Genomic DNA, 9,720 nt, shown 5'->3' with positions numbered 1-9,720 from the left:
TATTGTTGCAGACCATGAATGTGAATCAATTATCTATTTAAATTGGTCTTATTTTTTTTAATCAATTTTTCAGAACACAAAATGAGCTATTTTGAAGAATGTGCATTGTATTAAAAAAAAGACCTATATATGTGCATGGAATGTTTTAGAGACACAGGAGTTGCTTTGTTTTGCTTATGGCTTCGTTCTTTATCAATTGACAGCTGCCAAGCCACACCCTTAGCAACCAAACAGATTATTTTTTGCAACCGTCTAGCCAGACCTACATCTCTGCAGTAGAATATTATAGAGACAAGGGGCTTGGTTCGTTTGACTTGTGGTTTGATGTGTTATTAATTGACAGGTGCTATTCCACACCCATGGCAACCGAACAGGTTAGCTTAGCAACCGTTTAGCAAGATCTATATCTCTGCAACAAATCATCGTAGAGACATGAGAATTGGTTCATTGCACTCGTCCCTTAGGTATTATCGGTTTACGCCCGTTTTTGCATACGAGTGTAAGCATGCATGGTCTGTATTAAAAGTTACCGACCGTTTCTGTCATATTTCTTGGTGTGGAAGAGTGTCATTCGTTGTGGATTTGTTACGGTGCCATTCCTGAGCCTAGTTGACAATGGCAAGGCCAATAGAGGCCTTAGACTGCTCGAACCCGCTAAATGCTGCTTGCAGCTTTAATTATTATTATTTTTCCGCCATAAAACCGGTCGCCCAGCCCAAAACGGAGGCCGATCAAAACGACACTCGCTGGGCTTATTCGTCTCACGGTCTTTAAGGTCTGTAAGAAATGTGAACTCATTTGGCCACCGGGGGGCGAAATAGCGCTTTTGGAGTGCATAAACAATTCTGTATCACGTGACATTTGACATATACAGAAACTATTGGTATCATAAGATTGCTCTTCTCATTCTGAACAACTTTGCCTCTGGACATGCTTCTGTCGATCAAACGGTTCGTGAGTTATCGCTGATGATGTCAAAAACCTACTTTCGCGAACTAGTTCCTGGTTTTTCAACCGATCGGAACCAAACCAATGCAGATGACTTCTGTGGAGTGTGAATGTAAATAATCATTGAAAAAAAGTTGAAATTTCTTTTCACCGTTGCTTAGGGACGCCAAAACTTAAAATGGGCAGATTCTATCACATTAAAATGGCCATAAATCCAGAAGGGCTTAACATATCATCATGGGGCTCAGTTGATATGTGTAGACCATCACTCCGAGGTCACTTAAAAAAAGGAGGTAGCGTTTGGACACTAGGTGGCGCTAAAACAGTAAAAATGGCAAAATTGACGTGTATCTCATATCTTAAACAATTGTGTATCACATGACATTTGACACTTACACAAACTAATGATATCATTTAATAGTCCTCCTCTTCATTCTGAACAACTTTGCCTCTTGATCCATTGATGTCACACAAACGGTTCACGAGTTATCGGTGATGGTGTTTAAAACTGACTTTTGCTAACTAGTTCTTTGATTTTTTTAAGCAATTTCAAAATTCTCTATTGCAGGTACATTATAATTGATAATAAAGATTATGAAATGACCATGCCAGTAAACATTCATAACATTTAGTTTGATAATTATTCAAGGGAATGTATTCAATTATACAACACATCTCTTAGATGGTGTGTGACTATGTTCCACATTATAAATCTGGTGGCGAAATGGCCAGGCTCTGTTCACGACTCAAGTATCGGAGAGTTATGCACATTATTTGGACGTGGCAAGTCAAATAGACTTTACAAACTAACTGGATTACTAATTTTGGGCCTAACAGAACTGCATGTTTCTATTATACAGGTGACTATGATGGAATCCTGCTAGGGGATAAAGGCTATGCCTGCAGGCAGTATTTTATGATACCATTACCTGACACCAACCAACTTTGAATTAGTTTATTTTGTTGTTTTATTGAGAGAAAACAGCTAGTCATGAGTGTGTAAGCATGCAACGCTTCTTTGAGCTGATACTGATAATTTCTATAATTTTTCTGTGTTGGTGGGAGTTTGATCCGTCGTGGGTTCGTTGGGGTCTGACCCCTTACACTGTTCGTGGATGCACTGCTCCATTGAATGGCATAGATACTCGAAACCCGCTTAAAGGCTGCTTGCAGCTTTAATTAGGGTTTCGAGCACGAAGTGCTGAAAACCTATTGTTTTTGTAGAGATTTTTATTATTAGGGTTTCGAGCACGAAGTGCTGAAAACCTATTGTTTTTGTAAGGATTTTTATTATTATTATTATTTTTCCGCCATAAAACCGGTCGCCCAGCCCAAACCGTAAGTCGTAGAAACTCGACACTTGGTCATTTGGTTGTATCTGTGCAGGCTACTCAGATACAGTGACCCAGCCAAATCGGCCCATAGGTGGCGCTACAGCGATGAAAAGCGTGTTTGCGCACGTTAACGCTCGTTACTCCTAAACCGTTTGTCGCACACCCAAGTGTTTTATATCATTGTAATCATTGGCTCAAAACCTAAAAAACGTATATCCCCGATTTCATTTCCGGTATGCAAATTTTCCCGCTAATTTGCATTTTAGGAAAAAAAAAAAAAATGAACTAGTCCCTGGATTTTTGCCCGATCGGAACCAAACCAACGCTGATAAATTCTGTGGAGTGTGAATGTAAATATTCATTGAAAAAAAGTTGAAATTTCGATTCAGGGTCGCTAGGGGGCATCAAAACGTCAAACCCGGAAGTAGCCTATTTCATTAAAATGGCTATACCTAGAGAACGGTTTGAGATATCTTCACGGGGCTTAGACCATATGTGTAGACCCTCAGTCTGGGGTCACAATAAAAAAAACTCGGTGTTTGGCCACTAGGTGGCGCTATAATAGCAAAGAACTCGAAAAGGGCTATAACTAAGCAACCGTTTGCCCGATCGACTAATTATTTGGTATGGTGTGTCTTTGTGTCATGAACCTTGACTGTATAAAAGGACTTTGGCGTATCTCAAAAAACAAGTCTGCCATCGGTCAATTAAATGTGAGCACTCATTATACCGGGTAAACGGAGGCCGATCAAAACGACACTCGCTGGGCTTATTCGTCTCACGGTCTTTAAGGTCTGTAAGAAATGTGAACTCATTTGGCCACCGGGGGGCGAAATAACGCTTTTGGAGTGCATAAACAACTGTGTATCACGTGACATTTGACATATACAGAAACTATTGTATCATATGATAGCTCTTCTCATTCTGAACAACTTTGCTTCTTGACACGCTTCTGTCAATCAAACGGTTTTTGAGTTATCGCTGATGATGTCAAAACCTACTTTCGCGAACTAGTCCTTGGTTTTTCAACCAATCGGAACCAAACCAATGCAGATGACATCTGTGGAGTGTGAATGTAAATAATCATTGAAAAAAAGTTGAAATTTCCTTTCACCATTGCTTAGGGATGCCAAAACTTAAAATGGGCGGATCCTATCACATTAAAATGGCCATAAATCCAGAATGGCTTAACATATCATCATGCGGCTCGGAACATATGTGTAGACCATCACTCCAAGGTCACGTACAAAAGAAGGTAGCGTTTGGACACTAGGTGGCGCTAAAACAGTAAAATTGACGTGTATCTCATATCTTAAACAATTGTGTATCACATGACATTTGACACTTACACAAACTAATGATATCATTTAATAGTCCTCCTCTTCATTCTGAACAACTTTGCCTCTTGATCCATTGATGTCACACAAACGGTTCACGAGTTATCGGTGATGGTGTTTAAAACTGACTTTTGCTAACTAGTTCTTTGATTTTTTTAAGCAATTTCTAAATTCTCTATTGCAGGTACATTATTATTGATCATAAAGATTATGAAATGACCATGCCAGTAAACATTCATAACATTTAGTTTGATAATTATTCAAGGGAATGTATTCAATTATACAACACATCTCTTAGATGGTGTGTGACTATGTTCCACATTATAAATCTGGTGGCGAAATGGCCAGGCTCTGTTCACGACTCAAGTATCTTCAGAGAGTTATGCACATTATTTGGACGTGACAAGTCAAATAGACTTTACAAACTAACTGGATTACTAATTTTGGGCCTAACAGAACTGCATGTTTCTATTATACAGGTGACTATGATGGAATCCTGCTAGGGGACAAAGGCTACACCTGCAGGCAGTATTTTATGACACCATTACCTGACACCAACCAACTTTGAATAAGTTTATTTTGTTGTTTTTATTAAGGGAAAACAGCTAGTCATGAGTGTGTAATCATGCAACGCTACTTTGAGGTGATACTGATCATTTCTATAATTTTTCTGTGTGTGGGACTTTGATCCATCGTGGGTTCGTTGGGCTTTGACCCCTTAGCCTGTTCTTGGATGCATAACTGCATTGAATGGCGCATATTCTCGAAACCCGCTTAAAGGCTGCTTGCAGCTTTAATTATTATTATTATTTTTCCGCCTTAAAACCGGTCGCCCAGCCCAAACCGTAAGTCGTAGAAACTTGAGGCTTGGTCAGTTGGTTGTATCTGTGCAGGCTACTCAGATACAGTGACCCAGCCATATCGGCCCATAGGTGGCGCTACAGCGATGCTGAACGCGTTTGGGCTCGTTACTCCTAAACCGTTTGTCGCACACCCAAGTGTCTTATATCAGTGTAATCATTGGCTCAAAACTTAAAAAACGTATATCTCCGATTTCATTTCCGGTATGCAAATTTTTCCGCTAATTTGCATTTTATGAAAAAAATAAAAAATGAACTAGTCCCTGGATTTTTGCCCGATCGGAACCAAACCAACGCTGATAAATTCTGTAGAGTGTGAATGTAAATATTCATTGAAAAAAAGTCGAAATTTCGATTCAGGGTCGCTAGGGGGCATCAAAACGTCAAACCCGGAAGTAGCCTATTTCATTAAAATGGCTATACCTAGAGAACGGTTTGAGATATCTTCACGGGGCTTAGACCATATGTGTAGACCCTCAGTCCGGGGTCACAATAAAAAAAACTCGGTGTTTGGCCACTAGGTGGCGCTATAATAGCAAAGAACTCGAAAAGGGCTATAACTAAGCAACCGTTTGCCCGATCGACTAATTATTTGTTATGGTGTGTCTTTGTGTCATGAACCTTGACTGTATAAAAGGACTTTGGCGTTTCTCAAAAATCATGTCTGCCAACGGTCAATGAAGTTTGAGCACTCATTAGACCGGGTTAACTGAGGCCGATCGAAACGACACTTGCTGGACTTGTTCGACTCATGGTCCTGAAGGTCTATAAGAAACGTGAACTTATTCGGCCACCGGGGGGCGAAATAACGCTTTTGGAGTGCATAAACAACTGTGTATCACGTGACATTTGACATATACAGAAACTATTGTATCATATGATAGCTCTTCTCATTATGAACAACTTTGCTTCTTGACACGCTTCTGTCAATCAAACGGTTTTTGAGTTATCGCTGATGATGTCAAAACCTACTTTCGCGAACTAGTCCTTGGTTTTTCAACCAATCGGAACCAAACCAATTCAGATGACATCTGTGGAGTGTGAATGTAAATAATCATTGAAAAAAAGTTGAAATTTCCTTTCACCATTGCTTAGGGATGCCAAATCTTAAAATGGGCGGATCCTATCACATTAAAATGGCCATAAATTCAGAATGGCTTAACATATCATCATGCGGCTCGGAACATATGTGTAGACCATCACTCCAAGGTCACGTACAAAAGAAGGTAGCGTTTGGACACTAGGTGGCGCTAACACAGTAAAATTGACGTGTATCTCATATCTTAAACAATTGTGTATCACATGACATTTGACACTTACACAAACTAATGATATCATTTAATAGTCCTCCTCTTCATTCTGAACAACTTTGCCTCTTGATTCATTGATGTCACACAAACGGTTCACGAGTTATCGGTGATGGTGTTTAAAACAGACTTTTGCTAACTAGTTCTTTGATTTTTTTAAGCAATTTCAAAATTCTCTATTGCAGGTACATTATAATTGATCATAAAGATTATGAAATGACCATGCCAGTAAACATTCATAACATTTAGTTTGATAATTATTCAAGGGAATGTATTCAATTATACAACAAATCTCTTAGATGGTGTGTGACTATGTTCCACATTATAAATCTGGTGGCGAAATGGCCAGGCTCTGTGCACGACTCAAGTATCTTCAGAGAGTTATGCACATTATTTGGATGTGACAAGTCAAATAGACTTTACAAACTAACTGGACTACTAATTTTGGGCCTTTTTGGGCCTAACAGAACTGCATTTTTCTATTATACAGGTGACTATGATGGAATCCTGCTAGGGGACAAAGGCTACACCTGCAGGCAGTATTTTATGACACCATTACCTGACACCAACCAACTTTGAATTAGTTTATTTTGTTGTTTTTATAAAGGGAAAACAGCTAGTCATGAGTGTGTAATCATGCAACGCTACTTTGAGGTGATACTGATCATTTCTATAATTTTTCTGTGTGTGGGACTTTGATCCATCGTGGGTTCGTTGGGGTTTGACCCCTTAGCCTGTTCGTGGATGCATAACTGCATTGAATGGCGCAAATTCTCGAAACCCGCTTAAAGGCTGCTTGCAGCTTTAATTAGGGTTTCGAGCACGAAGTGCTGAAAACCTATTGTTTTTGTAAGGATTTTTATTATTAGGGTTCGAGCCCGAAGGGCTAGAAACCTATTGTATTTGTTGGTTTTATTATTCTTCTTCTTATTATTATTCTGCCATAAAACTGATACTGCAGCCCAAACCGTAAGGCCGACAGAGCTGAGACTTGGTCAGATGGTAGTAGTCCTTGTCGCTACTCAGAAACACGGAGCCAGCCATATCAACCCATAGGTGGCGCTATAGCAATACCAAACGCGTTTGCGCTTGTTTCTCCGAAATCGTTTGTCGCACACCCAAGTGTCTTATATCAGTGTAATCACTGGCTCAAAACTTAAAAAACGTATATCTCCGATTTCATTTCCGCCATTATAGATTTTTCGCTAATTAGCATTTTATGAAAAAAATAAAAAATGAACTAGTCCCTGGATTTTTGCCCTATTGGAACCAAACCAACGCTGATGCGTTCTGTGGAGTGTGAATATGAATAATTATTAAAAAAAAGTTCAATTTTCAATTCACGGTCGCTAGGTGGCGCTAAAACATCCAAACCGGAAGTAACATATTTAGCTAAAATGGCCATAACTCCTGAACTGTTTGAGATATCTTCATGGGGCTTGGAACACATGTGTAGACCCTCAGTCCGGGGTCACAATAAAAAAACAGTGGCGTTTGGCCACTAGATGGCGCTATAATTTGAATGAGCTAGAAAATGGCTATAACTACGCAACAGTTTGCCCGATTGACTTATTATTTGGTATGGTGTGTCTTTGTCTCATTCTACATAAATATCTAAATGGACATTGGCGTATATAAAAAAAACATGGCCGCCATTGGTCGATGAAGTTTAAGCACTCATTACGCCGGGTTAACGGAGGCCGATCAAAACGCCACTCACTGGGCTTATTTGTCTCATGGTCCTGACGGTGTGTAAGAAACATGAACTTATTCGGCCACCGGGGGGCGTAATAGCGCTTTTGGAGTGCATGCACAACTGTGTATCACGTGATATTTGACATTTACCCAAACTATGGTTATAATATGATAGTACTCTTCATTCTGAGCAACTTTGCCTCTGGAACAACTTCTATCGATCAAACGGTTCGTGAGTTATCGCTGATGATGTCAAAAACCTACTTTCGCGAACTAGTTCCTGGTTTTTCAACCGATCGGAACCAAACCAATGCAGATGACTTCTGTGGAGTGTGAATGTAAATAATCATTGAAAAAAAGTTGAAATTTTTCTTTCACCGCTGCTTAGGGACGCCAAAACTTAAAATGGTCTGAGCCTATCACATTAAAATGGCCATAAATCCAGAACGGCTTAACATATCATCATGGGGCTCAGATGATATGTGTAGACCATCACTCCAAGGTCACATACAAAGGAAGGTGGCGTTTGGATACTAGGTGGCGCTAAAACATTAAAAAAGTCAAAATGTACATGTATTTTGGAGGCCTGGACAACTTTGTGTCATGTGACATTTGACTAATACACAAACTATTGATATCAAACGATAGATCTCCTCATTCATAACAACTTTGCCTCTTGAACCATTGATGTCTATCAAATGGTTTGTGAGTTATTGGTGATGATGTATAAAACCTACTTTTGCAAACTTGTTCAAGGATTTTCAAGCAATTACAAAATTTCCACCACAGTACATTTCTCTGGACTCTCTAGGTCAATAATCATCAAAAACATGTTGAGTTTTTTTTTTGTGACCATAACAGGTTCCTTTATTATATTAGCGTGAAACGAGTGTGGTGAAGGTCACCACTCCTTAATAATTAATCCAACTGACTTGCCATTAAGTACTATTATACATATTATGACACAAAACAAGCATGCAACATGTGATTCTTATCGGAAGAGGCATGCCTTCACAACAGTCAAAAAGGTGAAATATCATGCATTTAAAATTACTATTTTAAACTTGTCTTTAATAAATACATCATTTGCTAGTCAAATTGCTAATCAGCCAGTCACATAGCATAAACTCAATCCATTTTGGCTTCTAGACGTGGTAAACACACTTGCTGAAGTTCAAACCGAGCATCAAAATGGAGAAACAATCGGATATATGGTATGGGATATATTAGATAACACATACCACCTGAGGATTGTTGCCAACCATGTCCATGTTTTGATGGCTACTTCCAGCAGTAAAAAAAATCGACCATGTCAGAAAGCTCAAATGATCTCAAACTGGTTTCTTGAACATGACAATGAGCTCACTGTACTCCAATGGCCTTCAGAGTCACCAGACTCAACCAAATAAGCATCACTTAAATGGCAAGGTCTTCTGGAATATTGTTGCAGACCATGAATGTGAATCAATTATCTATTTAAATTGGTCGTATTTTTTTTATCAATTCTTCAGAACACAAAATAAGCTATTTTGAAGAATGTGCATTGTATTAAAAAAAAGACCTATATATGTGCAATAGAATGTTTTAGAGACACAGGAGTTGCTTTGTTTTGCTAATGGCTTCATTCTTTATCAATTGACAGCTGCCAAGCCACGCCCTTAGCAACCAAACAGATTATTTTTTGCAATCGTCTAGCCAGACCTACATCTCTGCAGTAGAATATTATAAAGACACGGGGCTTGGTTCGTTTGACTTGTGGTTTGATGTGTTATTAATTGACAGGTGCTATTCCACACCCATGGCAACCGAACAGGTTAGCTTAGCAACCGTTTAGCAAGATCTATATCTCTGCAACAAATCATCGTAGAGACATGAGAATTGGTTCATTGCACTCGTCCCTTAGGTATTATCGGTTTACGCCCGTTTTTGCATACGAGTGTAAGCATGCATGGTCTGTATTAAAAGTTACCGACCGTTTCTGTCATATTTCTTGGTGTGGAAGAGTGTCATTCGTTGTGGATTTGTTACGGTGCCATTCCTGAGCCTAGTTGACAATGGCAAGGCCAATAGAGGCCTTAGACTGCTCGAACCCGCTAAATGCTGCTTGCAGCTTTAATTAGGGTTTCGAGCACGAAGTGCTGAAAACCTATTGTTTTTGTAAGGATTTTTAGGGTTCGAGCCCGAAGGGCTAGAAACCTATTGTATTTGTTGGTTTTATTATTATTCTTATTATTATTCT

This window comes from Triplophysa dalaica, chromosome 5, assembly GCF_015846415.1.
Source record: "Triplophysa dalaica isolate WHDGS20190420 chromosome 5, ASM1584641v1, whole genome shotgun sequence".
Lineage (NCBI taxonomy): Eukaryota > Metazoa > Chordata > Actinopteri > Cypriniformes > Nemacheilidae > Triplophysa > Triplophysa dalaica.
This window is presented reverse-complemented; position numbering follows the sequence as displayed.